The sequence below is a fragment of the Oncorhynchus tshawytscha genome, linkage group LG07, assembly GCF_018296145.1.
Source record: "Oncorhynchus tshawytscha isolate Ot180627B linkage group LG07, Otsh_v2.0, whole genome shotgun sequence".
In the NCBI taxonomy this organism is placed as follows: domain Eukaryota; kingdom Metazoa; phylum Chordata; class Actinopteri; order Salmoniformes; family Salmonidae; genus Oncorhynchus; species Oncorhynchus tshawytscha.
The window spans coordinates 73,859,829-73,880,701 of NC_056435.1; the positions used below are offsets into that span (position 1 = coordinate 73,859,829).

Consider the following 20,873-nt stretch of genomic DNA (forward strand, 5'->3'; position numbering starts at 1 on the left):
GAGTCACCTGGCTGCTGCATTCTGGTTAATAGAGTCACCTGGCTGCTGCATTCTGGTTAATAGAGTCACCATTCTGGTTAATAGAGTCACCTGGCTGCTGCATTCTGGTTAATAGAGTCACCTGGCTGCTGCATTCTGGTTAATAGAGTCACCTGGCTGCTGCATTCTGGTTAATAGAGTCACCTGGCTGCTGCATTCTGGTTAATAGAGTCACCTGGCTGCTGCATTCTGGTTAATAGAGTCACCTGGCTGCTGCATTCTGGTTAATAGAGTCACCTGGCTGCTGCATTCTGGTTAATAGAGTCACCTGGCTGCTGCATTCTGGTTAATAGAGTCACCTGGCTGCTGCATTCTGGTTAATAGAGTCACCTGGCTGCTGCATTCTGGTTAATAGAGTCACCATTCTGGTTAATAGAGTCACCTGGCTGCTGCATTCTGGTTAATAGAGTCACCTGGCTGCTGCATTCTGGTTAATAGAGTCACCTGGGAGTCACCTGGCTGCTGCATTCTGGTTAATAGAGTCACCTGGCTGCTGCATTCTGGTTAATAGAGTCACCTGGCTGCTGCATTCTGGTTAATAGAGTCACCTGGCTGCTGCATTCTGGTTAATAGAGTCACCTGGCTGCTGCATTCTGGTTAATAGAGTCACCTGGCTGCTGCATTCTGGTTAATAGAGTCACCTGGCTGCTGCATTCTGGTTAATAGAGTCACCTGGCTGCTGCATTCTGGTTAATAGAGTCACCTGGCTGCTGCATTCTGGTTAATAGAGTCACCTGGCTGCTGCATTCTGGTTAATAGAGTCACCTGGCTGCTGCATTCTGGTTAATCAGAGTCACCATTCTGGTTAATAGAGTCACCTGGCTGCTGCATTCTGGTTAATAGAGTCACCTGGCTGCTGCATTCTGGTTAATAGAGTCACCTGGCTGCTGCATTCTGGTTAATAGAGTCACCTGGCTGCTGCATTCTGGTTAATAGAGTCACCATTCTGGTTAATAGAGTCACCTGGCTGCTGCATTCTGGTTAATAGAGTCACCTGGCTGCTGCATTCTGGTTAATAGAGTCACCTGGCTGCTGCATTCTGGTTAATAGAGTCACCTGGCTGCTGCATTCTGGTTAATAGAGTCACCTGGCTGCTGCATTCTGGTTAATAGAGTCACCTGGCTGCTGCATTCTGGTTAATAGAGTCACCATTCTGGTTAATAGAGTCACCTGGCTGCTGCATTCTGGTTAATAGAGTCACCTGGCTGCTGCATTCTGGTTAATAGAGTCACCTGGCTGCTGCATTCTGGTTAATAGAGTCACCTGGCTGCTGCATTCTGGTTAATAGAGTCACCTGGCTGCTGCATTCTGGTTAATAGAGTCACCTGGCTGCTGCATTCTGGTTAATAGAGTCACCTGGCTGCTGCATTCTGGTTAATAGAGTCACCTGGCTGCTGCATTCTGGTTAATAGAGTCACCTGGCTGCTGCATTCTGGTTAATAGAGTCACCATTCTGGTTAATAGAGTCACCTGGCTGCTGCATTCTGGTTAATAGAGTCACCTGGCTGCTGCATTCTGGTTAATAGAGTCACCTGGCTGCTGCATTCTGGTTAATAGAGTCACCTGGCTGCTGCATTCTGGTTAATAGAGTCACCTGGCTGCTGCATTCTGGTTAATAGAGTCACCTGGCTGCTGCATTCTGGTTAATAGAGTCACCTGGCTGCTGCATTCTGGTTAATAGAGTCACCTGGCTGCTGCATTCTGGTTAATAGAGTCACCTGGCTGCTGCATTCTGGTTAATAGAGTCACCTGGCTGCTGCATTCTGGTTAATAGAGTCACCTGGCTGCTGCATTCTGGTTAATAGAGTCACCTGGCTGCTGCATTCTGGTTAATAGAGTCACCTGGCTGCTGCATTCTGGTTAATAGAGTCACCTGGCTGCTGCATTCTGGTTAATAGAGTCACCATTCTGGTTAATAGAGTCACCTGGCTGCTGCATTCTGGTTAATAGAGTCACCTGGCTGCTGCATTCTGGTTAATAGAGTCACCTGGCTGCTGCATTCTGGTTAATAGAGTCACCTGGCTGCTGCATTCTGGTTAATAGAGTCACCTGGCTGCTGCATTCTGGTTAATAGAGTCACCTGGCTGCTGCATTCTGGTTAATAGAGTCACCATTCTGGTTAATAGAGTCACCTGGCTGCTGCATTCTGGTTAATAGAGTCACCTGGCTGCTGCATTCTGGTTAATAGAGTCACCTGGCTGCTGCATTCTGGTTAATAGAGTCACCTGGCTGCTGCATTCTGGTTAATCACCTGGCTGCTGCAGAGTCACCTGGCTGCTGCATTCTGGTTAATAGAGTCACCTGGCTGCTGCATTCTGGTTAATAGAGTCACCATTCTGGTTAATAGAGTCACCTGGCTGCTGCATTCTGGTTAATAGAGTCACCTGGCTGCTGCATTCTGGTTAATAGAGTCACCATTCTGGTTAATAGAGTCACCTGGCTGCTGCATTCTGGTTAATAGAGTCACCTGGCTGCTGCATTCTGGTTAATAGAGTCACCTGGCTGCTGCATTCTGGTTAATAGAGTCACCTGGCTGCTGCATTCTGGTTAATAGAGTCACCTGGCTGCTGCATTCTGGTTAATAGAGTCACCTGGCTGCTGCATTCTGGTTAATAGAGTCACCTGGCTGCTGCATTCTGGTTAATAGAGTCACCTGGCTGCTGCATTCTGGTTAATAGAGTCACCTGGCTGCTGCATTCTGGTTAATAGAGTCACCTGGCTGCTGCATTCTGGTTAATAGAGTCACCTGGCTGCTGCATTCTGGTTAATAGAGTCACCTGGCTGCTGCATTCTGGTTAATAGAGTCACCTGGCTGCTGCATTCTGGTTAATAGAGTCACCTGGCTGCTGCATTCTGGTTAATAGAGTCACCATTCTGGTTAATAGAGTCACCTGGCTGCTGCATTCTGGTTAATAGAGTCACCTGGCTGCTGCATTCTGGTTAATAGAGTCACCTGGCTGCTGCATTCTGGTTAATAGAGTCACCTGGCTGCTGCATTCTGGTTAATAGAGTCACCTGGCTGCTGCATTCTGGTTAATAGAGTCACCTGGCTGCTGCATTCTGGTTAATAGAGTCACCTGGCTGCTGCATTCTGGTTAATAGAGTCACCTGGCTGCTGCATTCTGGTTAATAGAGTCACCTGGCTGCTGCATTCTGGTTAATAGAGTCACCTGGCTGCTGCATTCTGGTTAATAGAGTCACCTGGCTGCTGCATTCTGGTTAATAGAGTCACCTGGCTGCTGCATTCTGGTTAATAGAGTCACCTGGCTGCTGCATTCTGGTTAATAGAGTCACCTGGCTGCTGCATTCTGGTTAATAGAGTCACCATTCTGGTTAATAGAGTCACCTGGCTGCTGCATTCTGGTAAATAGAGTCACCTGGCTGCTGCATTCTGGTTAATAGAGTCACCTGGCTGCTGCATTCTGGTTAATAGAGTCACCTGGCTGCTGCATTCTGGTTAATAGAGTCACCTGGCTGCTGCATTCTGGTAAATAGAGTCACCTGGCTGCTGCATTCTGGTTAATAGAGTCACCTGGCTGCTGCATTCTGGTTAATAGAGTCACCTGGCTGCTGCATTCTGGTTAATAGAGTCACCTGGCTGCTGCATTCTGGTTAATAGAGTCACCTGGCTGCTGCATTCTGGTTAATAGAGTCACCTGGCTGCTGCATTCTGGTTAATAGAGTCACCTGGCTGCTGCTGGTTAATAGAGTCACCTGGCTGCTGCATTCTGGTTAATAGAGTCACCTGGCTGCTGCATTCTGGTTAATAGAGTCACCTGGCTGCTGCATTCTGGTTAATAGAGTCACCTGGCTGCTGCATTCTGGTTAATAGAGTCACCTGGCTGCTGCATTCTGGTTAATAGAGTCACCTGGCTGCTGCATTCTGGTTAATAGAGTCACCTGGCTGCTGCATTCTGGTTAATAGAGTCACCTGGCTGCTGCATTCTGGTTAATAGAGTCTGCCATTCTGGTTAATAGAGTCACCTGGCTGCTGCATTCTGGTTAATAGAGTCACCTGGCTGCTGCATTCTGGTTAATAGAGTCACCTGGCTGCTGCATTCTGGTTAATAGAGTCACCTGGCTGCTGCATTCTGGTTAATAGAGTCACCTGGCTGCTGCATTCTGGTTAATGGAGTCACCATTCTGGTTAATAGATTCACCTGGCTGCTGCACTCTGGTTAATAGAGTCACCTGGTTGCTGCATTCTGGTTAATAGAGTCACCATTCTGGTTAATAGAGTCACCTGGCTGCTGCATTCTGGTTAATAGAGTCACCTGGCTGCTGCATTCTGGTTAATAGAGTCACCTGGCTGCTGCATTCTGGTTAATAGAGTCACCTGGCTGCTGCATTCTGGTTAATAGAGTCACCTGGCTGCTGCATTCTGGTTAATAGAGTCACCATTCTGGTTAATAGAGTCACTGGCTGCTGCATTCTGGTTAATAGAGTCACCTGGCTGCTGCATTCTGGTCACCATTCTGGTTAATAGAGTCACCTGGCTGCTGCATTCTGGTTAATAGAGTCACCTGGCTGCTGCATTCTGGTTAATAGAGTCACCTGGCTGCTGCATTCTGGTTAATAGAGTCACCTGGCTGCTGCATTCTGGTTAATAGAGTCACCATTCTGCATTTAATAGAGTCACCTGGCTGCTGCATTCTGGTTAATAGAGTCACCTGGCTGCTGCATTCTGGTTAATAGAGTCACCTGGCTGCTGCATTCTGGTTAATAGAGTCACCTGGCTGCTGCATTCTGGTTAATAGAGTCACCTGGCTGCTGCATTCTGGTTAATAGAGTCACCTGGCTGCTGCATTCTGGTTAATAGAGTCACCTGGCTGCTGCATTCTGGTTAATAGAGTCACCTGGCTGCTGCATTCTGGTTAATAGAGTCACCTGGCTGCTGCATTCTGGTTAATAGAGTCACCTGGCTGCTGCATTCTGGTTAATAGAGTCACCTGGCTGCTGCATTCTGGTTAATAGAGTCACCTGGCTGCTGCATTCTGGTTAATAGAGTCACCATTCTGGTTAATAGAGTCACCTGGCTGCTGCATTCTGGTAAATAGAGTCACCTGGCTGCTGCATTCTGGTTAATAGAGTCACCTGGCTGCTGCATTCTGGTTAATAGAGTCACCTGGCTGCTGCATTCTGGTTAATAGAGTCACCTGGCTGCTGCATTCTGGTAAATAGAGTCACCTGGCTGCTGCATTCTGGTTAATAGAGTCACCTGGCTGCTGCATTCTGGTTAATAGAGTCACCTGGCTGCTGCATTCTGGTTAATAGAGTCACCTGGCTGCTGCATTCTGGTAAATAGAGTCACCTGGCTGCTGCATTCTGGTTAATAGAGTCACCTGGCTGCTGCATTCTGGTTAATAGAGTCACCTGGCTGCTGCATTCTGGTAAATAGAGTCACCTGGCTGCTGCATTCTGGTAAATAGAGTCACCTGGCTGCTGCATTCTGGTTAATAGAGTCACCTGGCTGCTGCATTCTGGTTAATAGAGTCACCATTCTGGTTAATAGAGTCACCTGGCTGCTGCATTCTGGTTAATAGAGTCACCTGGCTGCTGCATTCTGGTTAATAGAGTCACCTGGCTGCTGCATTCTGGTTAATAGAGTCACCTGGCTGCTGCATTCTGGTAAATAGAGTCACCTGGCTGCTGCATTCTGGTTAATAGAGTCACCTGGCTGCTGCATTCTGGTTAATAGAGTCACCTGGCTGCTGCATTCTGGTTAATAGAGTCACCTGGCTGCTGCATTCTGGTTAATAGAGTCACCTGGCTGCTGCATTCTGGTTAATAGAGTCACCTGGCTGCTGCATTCTGGTTAATAGAGTCACCTGGCTGCTGCATTCTGGTTAATAGAGTCACCATTCTGGTTAATAGAGTCACCTGGCTGCTGCATTCTGGTTAATAGAGTCACCTGGCTGCTGCATTCTGGTAAATAGAGTCACCTGGCTGCTGCATTCTGGTTAATAGAGTCACCTGGCTGCTGCATTCTGGTTAATAGAGTCACCTGGCTGCTGCATTCTGGTTAATAGAGTCACCTGGCTGCTGCATTCTGGTTAATAGAGTCACCTGGCTGCTGCATTCTGGTTAATAGAGTCACCTGGCTGCTGCATTCTGGTTAATAGAGTCACCTGGCTGCTGCATTCTGGTTAATAGAGTCACCTGGCTGCTGCATTCTGGTTAATAGAGTCACCTGGCTGCTGCATTCTGGTTAATAGAGTCACCTGGCTGCTGCATTCTGGTTAATAGAGTCACCTGGCTGCTGCATTCTGGTTAATAGAGTCACCTGGCTGCTGCATTCTGGTTAATAGAGTCACCTGGCTGCTGCATTCTGGTTAATAGAGTCACCTGGCTGCTGCATTCTGGTTAATAGAGTCACCTGGCTGCTGCATTCTGGTTAATAGAGTCACCTGGCTGCTGCATTCTGGTTAATAGAGTCACCTGGCTGCTGCATTCTGGTTAATAGAGTCACCTGGCTGCTGCTGCATTCTGGTTAATAGAGTCACCTGGCTGCTGCATTCTGGTAAATAGAGTCACCTGGCTGCTGCATTCTGGTTAATAGAGTCACCTGGCTGCTGCATTCTGGTTAATAGAGTCACCTGGCTGCTGCATTCTGGTTAATAGAGTCACCTGGCTGCTGCATTCTGGTTAATAGAGTCACCTGGCTGCTGCATTCTGGTTAATAGAGTCACCTGGCTGCTGCATTCTGCATTCTGGTTAATAGAGTCACCTGGCTGCTGCATTCTGGTTAATAGAGTCACCTGGCTGCTGCATTCTGGTAAATAGAGTCACCTGGCTGCTGCATTCTGGTTAATAGAGTCACCTGGCTGCTGCATTCTGGTTAATAGAGTCACCTGGCTGCTGCATTCTGGTTAATAGAGTCACCTGGCTGCTGCATTCTGGTTAATAGAGTCACCTGGCTGCTGCATTCTGGTTAATAGAGTCACCTGGCTGCTGCATTCTGGTTAATGCATTCTGGTTAATAGAGTCACCTGGCTGCTGCATTCTGGTTAATAGAGTCACCTGGCTGCTGCATTCTGGTTAATAGAGTCACCTGGCTGCTGCATTCTGGTTAATAGAGTCACCTGGCTGCTGCATTCTGGTTAATAGAGTCACCTGGCTGCTGCATTCTGGTTAATAGAGTCACCTGGCTGCTGCATTCTGGTTAATAGAGTCACCTGGCTGCTGCATTCTGGTTAATAGAGTCACCTGGCTGCTGCATTCTGGTTAATAGAGTCACCTGGCTGCTGCATTCTGGTTAATAGAGTCACCTGGCTGCTGCATTCTGGTTAATAGAGTCACCTGGCTGCTGCATTCTGGTTAATAGAGTCACCTGGCTGCTGCATTCTGGTTAATAGAGTCACCTGGCTGCTGCATTCTGGTTAATAGAGTCACCTGGCTGCTGCATTCTGGTTAATAGAGTCACCTGGCTGCTGCATTCTGGTTAATAGAGTCACCTGGCTGCTGCATTCTGGTTAATAGAGTCACCTGGCTGCTGCATTCTGGTTAAATAGAGTCACCTGGCTGCTGCATTCTGGTTAATAGAGTCACCTGGCTGCTGCATTCTGGTTAATAGAGTCACCTGGCTGCTGCATTCTGGTTAATAGAGTCACCTGGCTGCTGCATTCTGGTTAATAGAGTCACCTGGCTGCTGCATTCTGGTTAATAAGTCACCTGGTCACCATTCTGGTTAATAGAGTCACCTGGCTGCTGCATTCTGGTTAATTAATAGAGTCACCTGGCTGCTGCATTCTGGTTAATAGAGTCACCTGGCTGCTGCATTCTGGTTAATAGAGTCACCTGGCTGCTGCATTCTGGTTAATAGAGTCACCTGGCTGCTGCATTCTGGTTAATAGAGTCACCTGGCTGCTGCATTCTGGTTAATAGAGTCACCTGGCTGCTGCATTCTGGTTAATAGAGTCACCTGGCTGCTGCATTCTGGTTAATAGAGTCACCTGGCTGCTGCATTCTGGTTAATAGAGTCACCATTCTGGTTAATAGAGTCACCTGGCTGCTGCATTCTGGTTAATAGAGTCACCTGGCTGCTGCATTCTGGTTAATAGAGTCACCTGGCTGCTGCATTCTGGTTAATAGAGTCACCTGGCTGCTGCATTCTGGTTAATAGAGTCACCTGGCTGCTGCATTCTGCAGTCACCTGGCTGCTGCATTCTGGTTAATAGAGTCACCTGGCTGCTGCATTCTGGTTAATAGAGTCACCTGGCTGCTGCATTCTGGTTAATAGAGTCACCTGGCTGCTGCATTCTGGTTAATAGAGTCACCTGGCTGCTGCATTCTGGTTAATAGAGTCACCTGGCTGCTGCATTCTGGTTAATAGAGTCACCTGGCTGCTGCATTCTGGTTAATAGAGTCACCTGGCTGCTGCATTCTGGTTAATAGAGTCACCTGGCTGCTGCATTCTGGTTAATAGAGTCACCTGGCTGCTGCATTCTGGTTAATAGAGTCACCTGGCTGCTGCATTCTGGTTAATAGAGTCACCTGGCTGCTGCATTCTGGTTAATAGAGTCACCTGGCTGCTGCATTCTGGTTAATAGAGTCACCTGGCTGCTGCATTCTGGTTAATAGAGTCACCTGGCTGCTGCATTCTGGTTAATAGAGTCACCTGGCTGCTGCATTCTGGTTAATAGAGTCACCTGGCTGCTGCATTCTGGTAAATAGAGTCACCTGGCTGCTGCATTCTGGTTAATAGAGTCACCTGGCTGCTGCATTCTGGTTAATAGAGTCACCTGGCTGCTGCATTCTGGTTAATAGAGTCACCTGGCTGCTGCATTCTGGTTAATAGAGTCACCTGGCTGCTGCATTCTGGTTAATAGAGTCACCTGGCTGCTGCATTCTGGTTAATAGAGTCACCTGGCTGCTGCATTCTGGTTAATAGAGTCACCTGGCTGCTGCATTCTGGTTAATAGAGTCACCTGGCTGCTGCATTCTGGTTAATAGAGTCACCTGGCTGCTGCATTCTGGTTAATAGAGTCACCTGGCTGCTGCATTCTGGTTAATAGAGTCACCTGGCTGCTGCATTCTGGTTAATAGAGTCACCTGGCTGCTGCATTCTGGTTAATAGAGTCACCTGGCTGCTGCATTCTGGTTAATAGAGTCACCTGGCTGCTGCATTCTGGTTAATAGAGTCACCTGGCTGCTGCATTCTGGTTAATAGAGTCACCTGGCTGCTGCATTCTGGTTAATAGAGTCACCTGGCTGCTGCATTCTGGTTAATAGAGTCATTCTGGTTAATAGAGTCACCTGGCTGCTGCATTCTGGTTAATAGAGTCACCTGGCTGCTGCATTCTGGTAAATAGAGTCACCTGGCTGCATTCTGTCATTGGCTGCTGCATTCTGGTTAATAGAGTCACCTGGCTGCTGCATTCTGGTTAATAGAGTCACCTGGCTGCTGTCATTCTGGTTAATAGAGTCACCTGGCTGCTGCATTCTGGTTAATAGAGTCACCTGGCTGCTGCATTCTGGTTAATAGAGTCACCATTCTGGTTAAGAGTCACCTGGCTGCTGCATTCTGGTTAATAGAGTCACCTGGCTGCTGCATTCTGGTTAATAGAGTCACCTGGCTGCTGCATTCTGGTTAATAGAGTCACCTGGCTGCTGCATTCTGGTTAATAGAGTCACCTGGCTGCTGCATTCTGGTTAATAGAGTCACCTGGCTGCTGCATTCTGGTTAATAGAGTCACCTGGCTGCTGCATTCTGGTTAATAGAGTCACCTGGCTGCTGCATTCTGGTTAATAGAGTCACCTGGCTGCTGCATTCTGGTTAATAGAGTCACCTGGCTGCTGCATTCTGGTTAATAGAGTCACCTGGCTGCTGCATTCTGGTTAATAGAGTCACCTGGCTGCTGCATTCTGGTTAATAGAGTCACCTGGCTGCTGCATTCTGGTTAATAGAGTCACCTGGCTGCTGCATTCTGGTTAATAGAGTCACCTGGCTGCTGCATTCTGGTTAATAGAGTCACCTGGCTGCTGCATTCTGGTTAATAGAGTCACCTGGCTGCTGCATTCTGGTTAATAGAGTCACCTGGCTGCTGCATTCTGGTTAATAGAGTCACCTGGCTGCTGCATTCTGGTAAATAGAGTCACCTGGCTGCTGCATTCTGGTTAATAGAGTCACCTGGCTGCTGCATTCTGGTTAATAGAGTCACCATTCTGGTTAATAGAGTCACCTGGCTGCTGCATTCTGGTAAATAGAGTCACCTGGCTGCTGCATTCTGGTTAATAGAGTCACCTGGCTGCTGCATTCTGGTTAATAGAGTCACCTGGCTGCTGCATTCTGGTTAATAGAGTCACCTGGCTGCTGCATTCTGGTTAATAGAGTCACCTGGCTGCTGCATTCTGGTTAATAGAGTCACCTGGCTGCTGCATTCTGGTTAATAGAGTCACCTGGCTGCTGCATTCTGGTTAATAGAGTCACCTGGCTGCTGCATTCTGGTTAATAGAGTCACCTGGCTGCTGCATTCTGGTTAATAGAGTCACCTGGCTGCTGCATTCTGGTTAATAGAGTCACCTGGCTGCTGCATTCTGGTTAATAGAGTCACCTGGCTGCTGCATTCTGGTAAATAGAGTCACCTGGCTGCTGCATTCTGGTTAATAGAGTCACCTGGCTGCTGCATTCTGGTTAATAGAGTCACCTGGCTGCTGCATTCTGGTTAATAGAGTCACCTGGCTGCTGCATTCTGGTAAATAGAGTCACCTGGCTGCTGCATTCTGGTTAATAGAGTCACCTGGCTGCTGCATTCTGGTAAATAGAGTCACCTGGCTGCTGCATTCTGGTTAATAGAGTCACCATTCTGGTTAATAGAGTCATCTCCTGGTCTTAAACCCAGACTGGCTGAAACTGTACTATATCCTGGTCTTAAACCAGACTGGCTGAAACTGTACTATATCCTGGTCTTAAACCCAGACTGGCTGAAACTGTACTATATCCTGGTCTTAAACCCAGACTGGCTGAAACTGTACTATGTCCTGGTCTTAAACCAGACTGGCTGAAACTGTACTATGTCCTGGTCTTAAACCAGACTGGCTGAAACTGTACTATGTCCTGGTCTTAAACCAGACTGGCTGAAACTGTACTATGTCCTGGTCTTAAACCAGACTGGCTGAAACTGTACTATATCCTGGTCTTAAACCAGACTGGCTGAAACTGTACTATATCCTGGTCTTAAACCAGACTGGCTGAAACTGTACTATGTCCTGGTTTTAAACCAGACTGGCTGAAACTGTACTATGTCCTGGTCTTAAACCAGACTGGCTGAAACTGTACTATGTCCTGGTCTTAAACCCAGACTGGCTGAAACTGTACTATGTCCTGGTCTTAAACCAGACTGGCTGAAACTGTACTATGTCCTGGTCTTAAACCAGACTGGCTGAAACTGTACTATGTCCTGGTCTTAAACCCAGACTGGCTGAAACTGTACTATGTCCTGGTCTTAAACCAGACTGGCTGAAACTGTACAATGTCCTGGTCTTAAACCAGACTGGCTGAACCTGTACTATGTCCTGGTCTTAAACCAGACTGGCTGAACCTGTACTATGTCCTGGTCTTAAACCAGACTGGCTGAAACTGTACTATGTCCTGGTCTTAAACCAGACTGGTACACATTTAGAATAGAATGAGAAGTTTACAAAGTTCTTAGCTGACAGGTGGCCAGAGATTCTGAAACTTGGGAAAGGCAAGATGACTTGGAAATTGGATGGTAGTTATCTAAGTCCGAAGGATCTCCTCCCTTTTGTAGGGGAGGACATGTGCCACTTTCTAGATCTTAGGGATAACACCAGAAACAATTTACAAGTAAAACATATATAATCAATGATTCTGCAATAAGTGGGGCAGAGAGCTGCAGTAAGAAGGGATCAAGATAATCAACCTCTATGGATTTTTTTAAATTTAAAAAAATTTTTTTTTAGCAAGGTACTTAGTACATCATAGATATAACATTGTTGAAATGAAGATAAAGGCCGTGTATCTGAAAAATCTATGAATGATTCGTTCTTTGCTGTAATTTTCAGAAACTATTTTTTTCAAAAAGGTTGCCAGCTGAGGCAAAATGGTTATTATAAATGCACCACAAATGTCAATTTGGACTATTATGGGACCAGCTAGGGAAACATGGGTGGAGTATTGTTAATTTGACTGAACCAGGAAAAAGGAGTGTGGGATGTCTCGCCTCCTCTTCCGTCTCTTGTGGTAGCAGCTGAAATGACGTTCTACCGAGTGAAGGACAGTACCACCACATGACCAGCAGATGGCAGTGCTAATTCTGTCTTGTCAAGTCCATTATTGGCCTCTACAGTGGATGTAGATTTGCATAGGTCAAGAGCATGGACATACAGTATATTATTATTGTTGCTTAAACATATTGTTCATGCACAGGTACGGATGGGAAATCGTTTATAGGTCCTGGATGGGAAATAGTTTATAGGTCCGAGATGTGAAATAGTTTATAGGTCCTGGATGGGAAATAGTTTATAGGTCCTGGATGGGAAATAGTTTATAGGTTCGAGATGGGAAATAGTTTATAGGTCCTGGATGGGAAATAGTTTATAGGTCCTGGATGGGAAATAGTTTATAGGTCCGAGATGGGAAATAGTTTGTACTTCCTGCAGGGGGAATGCAGGTGCATGTCCCACAAACAACGCAACAAAGCTCCTATGCAAAAACCCGTACTAATCTTAGCATAGTCTAGTAGCCTACTGACATTAAAAGCATGATTCAGAAATTAGGGAGAGAGATTTTAATTACAGAAGAATGGATTCACTTTTTCAACGCTAGTTAAGGATACTATAGTTATCATGTTTCACATTGAATGTATTAACTACAAAAAGGTAAGATGTTTTAAATGTTTTATTCTGGTGCTGCTCTGCAATCATAAGCTTGTTCGCTAGCTAACCAGCTGCTCTAATGTGAAGCCACCTCTCCGAAGTTCAAAGACATTCAAAAGTTCCTTGATAGAAGCCTCTCCTCCGTAGGTATAATTCAAATAATGCATGTCACAACAAGAGGCCCAGCACTTCAAGCCAAGCCTCCCCCTCCTCTCTCCCCACCAGCAAAATGTACATCGCATCTCACGCCCAACCTGGTCTCAGGTATTCCGTAAGTAAATCTCCTTTTTTTGTTGGTACCTTTATTTAACTAGGCAAGTCAGTTAAGAACAAATTCTTATTTACAATGACGTCCTACCGGGGAACAGTAGGTTAACTGCCTGTTCAGGGGCAGAACGACAGATTTGGTTAAGGTTAGCAGTTAGGTTAAAGGGTTATGGGAATGGTTAGCTAACATGCTAAGTAGATGTAAAGTTACTAATTAACTAGAATAGTTCGTGATGAGAATTGAACTCACAACCTTTGGGTTGCTAGATGCTTGCATTCTACACTCACATATCCACCCTGACAAGTGGATTTAATGTCGAGCTAAATGTAAAAAAAAAAAAAAAAAAGTTTAAAAAAAGACCATTTCAGAGGTTTTAAAAAGGAACAGAAAGGAATGATATAAACTGTAACTTTTGTTTGGTTCGAACCGGTACAGAACTTTATTTTTCTGGTCGGAACAGTGGAATGGAATGAAAAAAAATAATAGTTTTGTTCAAAACGAAACGATTGGGAAATAATTTGGCTCCCAACCACTGATACAGAAACACAATGAACTCGGTGGCTGAATTGAAACTTGACCTGGACATTCTACTCTAGTCACAATGTATTTTAACCAAAGGAAGAAACATGAATGAAATCTGCCAATTTTGTATAAAATGTGTGGTTCTTAATTCCACGTGTCATTTTGAAACTGTGTTTCTTTTCTTCTGCTTTACTCAGCATTTTGATTTTAGCAAATGATCGGAAAATATAACATGTCACCTTGGATGGGGTGTGGTTCACCACGTTCAACAGAAACTCAGAAAGTAACAATTAAATGCTGAGGGATCAGTTTCATTTCAGTAAAATGCCTCTGAAGATTTGATAAGAAAGATAAATGCTTGCAAACTGTGGATTATCTATTTATTTGACCATGTTTTTAACTCTTAAAAAAAACAAATAAGGAATTCATTAAATAAAGTACATATGTGGTCACAAAGACATCTGCCTCTGGAAGAAATGTCAGCACAATAACTGTTCTACGTGAGCTTCATGAAATGGATTTCAGTGCTCAGAGCCTAAGATCAGGCTGTTATAGCAGCAAAGGGGGCAGGGACCATCTCCATATTAATGCCCATGATTTTGGAATGAGATGTTCGACTTGCAGATGTCCATATACTTTTGGTCATGTGGTGTACATAAACAAACACACTGATGTGTTTCTGTAAAGCCTGAGCACTACAGTAGATCGGTGTGGAGGAACTTGACTACTGTAGTGATCAGGCTTTGCTGCTATAACAGCCTCCACTCTTCTGGGAAGGCTTTCCACTAGACTTGCTTCCATTCAGCCACAAGGGCATTAGTGAGGTCGGGCACTGATGTTGGGCGATTAGGCCTGGCTCACAGTCGGCGTTCCAATTCATCCCAAAGGGGTTCCATGGAGTTGAGGTCAGGGATCTGTGCAGGCCAGTCAAGTTCTTCCACAACGATCTCGACAAACCATTTCTGTATGGACCTCGCTTTGTGCATGGGGGCATTGTCATGCTGAAACAGGAAAGGGGCCTTCCCCAAACTGTTGCCACAAAGTCAGAAGCACAGAATATTCTACAATGCCATTGTTGCATGCTGTAGTGTTAAGATTTCCCTTCACTGGAACTAAGGGGCCTAGTCCGAACCACGAAAAACATCTTTCCGAATGCATTGATTAGATTGTTCCAATACCTAAACATTACAAAGATCTGCAGTGTTAACTGGTTAGGAAGCTTATGGTGAAAGACTGCCATTTAGGAATGGGATGGGTCGAGAATCTCCACCTTATGACACAGACTAAACTGATTCCTGATCAGAGAAGTGTGTGTGCGTGTCTGGGGAGAACAGTGAAATGTATCCCATGTTGACACGCAGTAACGCTAACTCGTTGTTTCTGTACTTTTCAAGGAGGAAGGAAGATGGCCCATGTGGAATGATGACAGCTTCCTGCAGAGTCACATACAGGTTGATACAGTTCAGTTGTTGGTGGTAACATGCAACACAGCACTGCTTGCTTCAGTAAATCTTCAAATCTACCAATTTGATGACTCGGTTGGAGGCATTTCAAGCTGCCCTTTTCAAGTTTCCTAAATTGGTGTAGTTCTGTCCTTGTCTATTGATGTTCTGTATTATGTCATGGTTCATGTTTTGTGGGGACCCCAGGATGAGTAGCTGCTGCTTTCACAACAGCCAAAGGGGATCCTAATAAAATACCACATTGCAAAATAACCTTGTGTGGAGTGAGGAGCCATAAGTATGTTGGGTCGTCATAGTTGTGGCTTGAGATATGCTAAATAGGCAGTCTTAAATTAACCAACCAAAACGAGGAAGAAGAGAACAGAGAGAACTCCTTCCGATTCTAGAACACTGGGAATTAAAATAACATTCTGTCTTATTCAGCATTCTATTATACCACCAGCCCATGTGACATCTACAGACATGGGCTATATTTAATGTTATAATAGGAAAAACTATAGAGAAGAGCAGTTGAGAGGAGAGGATAGGAGGGAAGAGTGGGGAGGCGGGGAGAGAGGAGGGAAGAGAAGAGAGGAGAGATAGGAGAGGAAAGGAGGGAGGAGAAGAGAGGAAAAGAGAAGTGTCCCTCCTGTTGCTGCAAACACAGATATAGGATCTTCATTTGATCCCCCTGGTACAGGTCAACTTTCCTGCAATGCAGGAAAAGTAAAACTTGTAGTGTATTTGAGGTTTAAAAAGGTTTTTGAAGTTCAGAATTTCCACAAATTTCAGACTTGATTTTCAATTACACTTTTTTTTTAATCAACCCCAACAGAAAACATCCATTAATTATAATCCACATAATAATTGACATTTCCTGTTAATGCAGGATTATTTTCCTGCTGTAGGACAATGGTTCAAAGGAAGATCCTTCATCATATGTGAGTAAGCAGAGTCACAGTTTTCTCTCATGATTGATCTCAACTGAAACTGTTGCCCAACAGAAACTCAATGTCTCTCTCTCTCAAACCTGGGATTGTACTTTTGTCCATCACATCAGCTGCAATACCATAAATCCCCTAAACCTAACCCTTGTCACAACCCCAACACCGTGAGGGTTAAGAACAGTTTGTGCGTGTTGACATCCTGTGAGTTTTATAAATAGGTTATAAAGTACATCTAAAAACCACTTCAACTCTGAGCAGAGGACCGACCTCACATTATCTGATGTACAGTACACATGTAATTTATCAGCCATTCTTATCCACTTACAAGAGGAATTATGATAAAATACAGATGTGTCACCTAGTCATCTCAGGGATTTGAATCAGCAACCTTCCAGGTACTGGCCCAATGCTCTTAACTACTAGGACACACACACAACACAACAATCAGATCGATTATAATTTCTCTAATATATAAGAATCCTCTGACTCAGTATCTCCATGATAACTTCAGATATACTGTAACAGTTTCTACTGAGACACCTGCTGAAAGACCGAAACACCTGCTGAAAGACCGAAACACCTGCTGAAAGACCGAAACACCTGCTGAAAGACCGAAACACCTGCTGAAAGACTGAAACACCTGCTGAAAGACTGAAACACCTGCTGAAAGACTGAAACACCTGCTGAAAGACTGCTGAAAGACTGAAACACCTGCTGAAAGACTGAAACACCTGCTGAAAGACTGAAACACCTGCTGAAAGACTGAAACACCTGCTGAAAGACTGAAACACCTGCTGAAAGACTGAAACACCTGCTGAAAGACTGAAACACCTGCTGAAAGACTGAATCACCTGCTGAAAGACTGAAACACCTGCTGAAAGACTGAAACACCTGCTGAAAGACTGAAACACCTGCTGAAAGACTGAATCTCCTGCTGAAAGACTGAATCTCCTGCTGAAAGACTGAAACACCTGGTAATGAATAAATCACCTGCTGAAAGACTGAAACATTTGCTGAAAGACTGAAACATTTGCTGAAAGACTGAAACACCTGCTGAAAGACTGAAACACCTGCTGAAAGACTGAAAACAACACCTGCTGAAAGACTGAATCTCCTGCTGAAAGACTGAAACACCTGCTGAAACACCTGCTGAAAGACTGAAACACCTGCTGAAAACTGAAACACCTGAAAGCTGAATCTCCTGCTGAAAGACTGAAACACCTGCTGAAAGACTGAAACACCTGCTGAAAGACTGAATCTCCTGCTGAAAGACTGAATCTCCTGCTGAAAGACTGAAACACCTGCTGAAAGACTGAAACACCTGCTGAAAGACTGAAACACCTGCTGAAAGACTGAAACACCTGCTGAAAGACTGAAACACCTGCTGAAAGACTGAAACACCTGCTGAAAGACTGAAACACCTGCTGAAAGACTGAAGACTGAAACACCTGCTGAAAGACTGAAACACCTGCTGAAAGACTGAAACACCTGCTGAAAGACTGAAACACCTGCTGAAAGACTGAAACACCTGCTGAAAGACTGAAACACCTGCTGAAAGACTGAAACACCTGCTGAAAGACTGAATCACCTGCTGAAAGACTGAAACACCTGCTAAAGAATAAATCACCTGCTGAAAGACTGAAACATTTGCTGAAAGACTGAATCACCTGCTGAAAGACTGAAACACCTGCTGAAAGACTGAAACACCTGCTGAAAGACTGAAACACCTGCTGAAAGACTGAATCACCTGCTGAAAGACTGAAACACCTGCTGAAAGACTGAAACACCTGCTGAAAGACCAGCCAAGTCACACATGACACAAGTCAGAAGTGTAACTTCTCTTGGGTCACCGTTGGTGGAAAACCAGCCATGTTACCCTTTATTCAAGTCAGTATTCGACGTCCATCTATGTCTGAGGACGTCGAGAGATGACAGGGAAACTGACCAAGGGCAACAGTGAGCGCTGTTACCTTCAAGTAGGTTACAGTTTGCTAGGGTGGGGATGGTGGATGGGCGTAAGCATCTGTCTCTGTTGTTGTTTCTCTCAAAAGGCACCAGGTAAATGTGTTTCATACATACCTGCTGCCTCTTCAAAAGGCGGGCAATTGTTGCTAGGCTGATGGATACCACATTGGTAAAGTTGTCATCGTTCTCCTCAATGACCTGCTTTAGTTTGGACAGCTGTATGTCATTCCTGGCCCTCACCATTTCCACTACGGCCCACTCCTGCTGGTCGGTCAGCCCACAGCCATGGCCGCCACCACCACCACCACCACCACCACGGCCACCACCACCTCCACCACGGCCACCACCACGGCCACCACCACCACGGCCACCACCACGGCCACCACACCACCATGGCCACCACCACGGCCACCACACCACCACGGCCACCACCACACCACCACCACAGCCACCACCACGGCCTCCACCACCACCACCACGGCCACCACCACCACCACCACCACCACACCACCACACCACCACGGCCACCACACCACCACGGCCACCACGGCCACCACCACGGCCACGGCCACCACCACGGCCACCTCCACGGCCACCTCCACGGCCACCACCACGGCCACCACCACGGCCACCACCACCACGGCCACCACCACCACCTCCACCACGGCCACCACCACCACGGTGACCACCACGGCCACCACCACCACGGCCACCACCACCACGACCACCACCACCACCACCACCACCACGGCCACCACCACGGCCACCACCACGGCCACCACCACCACGACCACCACACCACCACGGCCACCACACCACCACGGCCACCACGGCCACCACCACGGCCACCACCACGGCCACCACCACAGCCACCACCACCTCCACGGCCACCACCACGGCCACCACCACCACGGCCACCACCACCACGGCCACCACCACCACGGCCACCACCACCACCACGGCCACCACCACCACGGCCACCACCACGGCCGCCACCACCACGGCCGCCACCACCGCGGCCACCACCACCACGGCCACCACCACCACCACGGCCACCACCACCACCACGGCCACCACCACCACGGTGACCACCACAGCCACCACCACCACAGCCACCACCACGACCACCACCACCACCACGGCCACCACCACGGCCACCACCACCACGGCCACCACCACGGCCACCACCACCACGGCCACTGTCACACCACCACCACCACGGCCACCACCACCACGGCCACCACCACCACCACCACGGCCACCACCACCACCACGGCCACCACCACCACCACGGCCACCACCACCACGGCCACCACCACCACCACGGCCACCACCACCACCACGGCCACCACCACCACCACGGCCACCACCACCACGGCCACTACCACCATGGCCACCACCACCACCTCCACCATGGCCACCACCATGGCCACCACCACAGGATCTCCTGTCAATTCTGTGTGGCTCAGTTGGTAGAGCATGGTACTTGCAACGTGCGGGTTCACTTCCAATGGTGGACCAGTATGGAGAACAAACTATGGATAAGAGTGTCTTATAATTAATTTCAAATGTAGAATAGAGGAACATGTTTTGTGTGTTAAGCCTTGAGACAATTGAGACATGGATTGTGTACGTGTGCCATTCAGAAGGTGAATGGACAAGACAATAGATTTAAGTGCCTTTGAACAAGGATTGGTAGTAGGTGCCAGGATTGGTAGTAGGTACCCCCTGTATATAGTCTCCACATTGCCTCTGTACCGGTACACCCTGTATATAGCCTCCACATTGACCCTGTACCGGTACCCCCCTGTATATAGTCTCCACATTGACTCTGTACCACGGCCACCACCACCACCACGGCCACCACCACCACCACCACGGCCACCACCACCACCACCACGGCCACCACCACCACCACCACCACCACGGCCACCACCACCACCACCACGGCCACCACCACCACCACCACGGCCACCACCACCACCACGGCCACCACCACCACCACCACCACGGCCACCACCACCACCACCACCACGTATATAGCCACCACCACCACCCCCTGTATATAGCCTCCACATTGACTGTACCGGTACCCCCTGTATGTAGCCTCCACATTGACTCTGTACCGGTACCCCCTGTATGTAGCCTCCACATTGACTCTGTACCGGTACCAACTCTATATAGCCTCCACATTGACTCTGTACCAGAACCCCCTGTATATAGCCTCCACATTGACTCTGTACCAGAACCCCCTGTATATAGCCTCCACATTGGCTCTATACCCACTGTATGTAGCCTCCACATTGACTCTGTACTGGTACCCCCTGTATATAGCCTCCACATTGACTCTGTACCGATACCAACTCTATATAGCCTCCACATTGACTCTGTACCAGAACCCCCTGTATATAGTCTCCACATTGACTCTGTATCGGTACTCCCTGTATATAGCCTCCACATTGACTCTGTACCGGTACCCCCTGTATATAGTCTCCACATTGACTCTGTACCGGTACCCCCTGTATATAGTCTCCACATTGACTCTGTATCGGTACCCCCTGTATGTAGCCTCCACATTGACTCTGTACCGGTACCCCCTGTATATAGCCTCCACATTGACTCTGTACTGGTATCCCCTGTATATAGCCTCCACATTGACACTGTACCGGTACCCCCTGTATATAGCCTCCACATTGACTCTGTATCGGTACCCCCTGTATATAGCCTCCACATTGACTCTGTACTGGTATCCCCTGTATATAGCCTCCACATTGACTCTGTACTGGTACCCCTGTATATAGCCTCCACATTGACACTGTACTGGAACGCCCTGTATATAGCCTCCACATTGAC

The 20,873-nt window shown here is 47.2% G+C and overlaps 1 long non-coding RNA gene across 1 annotated transcript in view; it reads left to right on the forward strand.

Annotated features, from left to right (window-relative positions):
- LOC112255094 overlaps positions 1–16,743 on the forward strand; it is a 56,718-nt gene extending 39,975 nt beyond the window's left edge. The window contains exons 3-4 of the long non-coding RNA XR_002954232.2: positions 13,024–13,147; positions 15,061–16,743. This is a non-coding gene — a long non-coding RNA (uncharacterized LOC112255094). The remainder of the gene's footprint in view (positions 1–13,023; positions 13,148–15,060) is intronic.
- Positions 16,744–20,873: the final 4,130 nt, after the last annotated feature.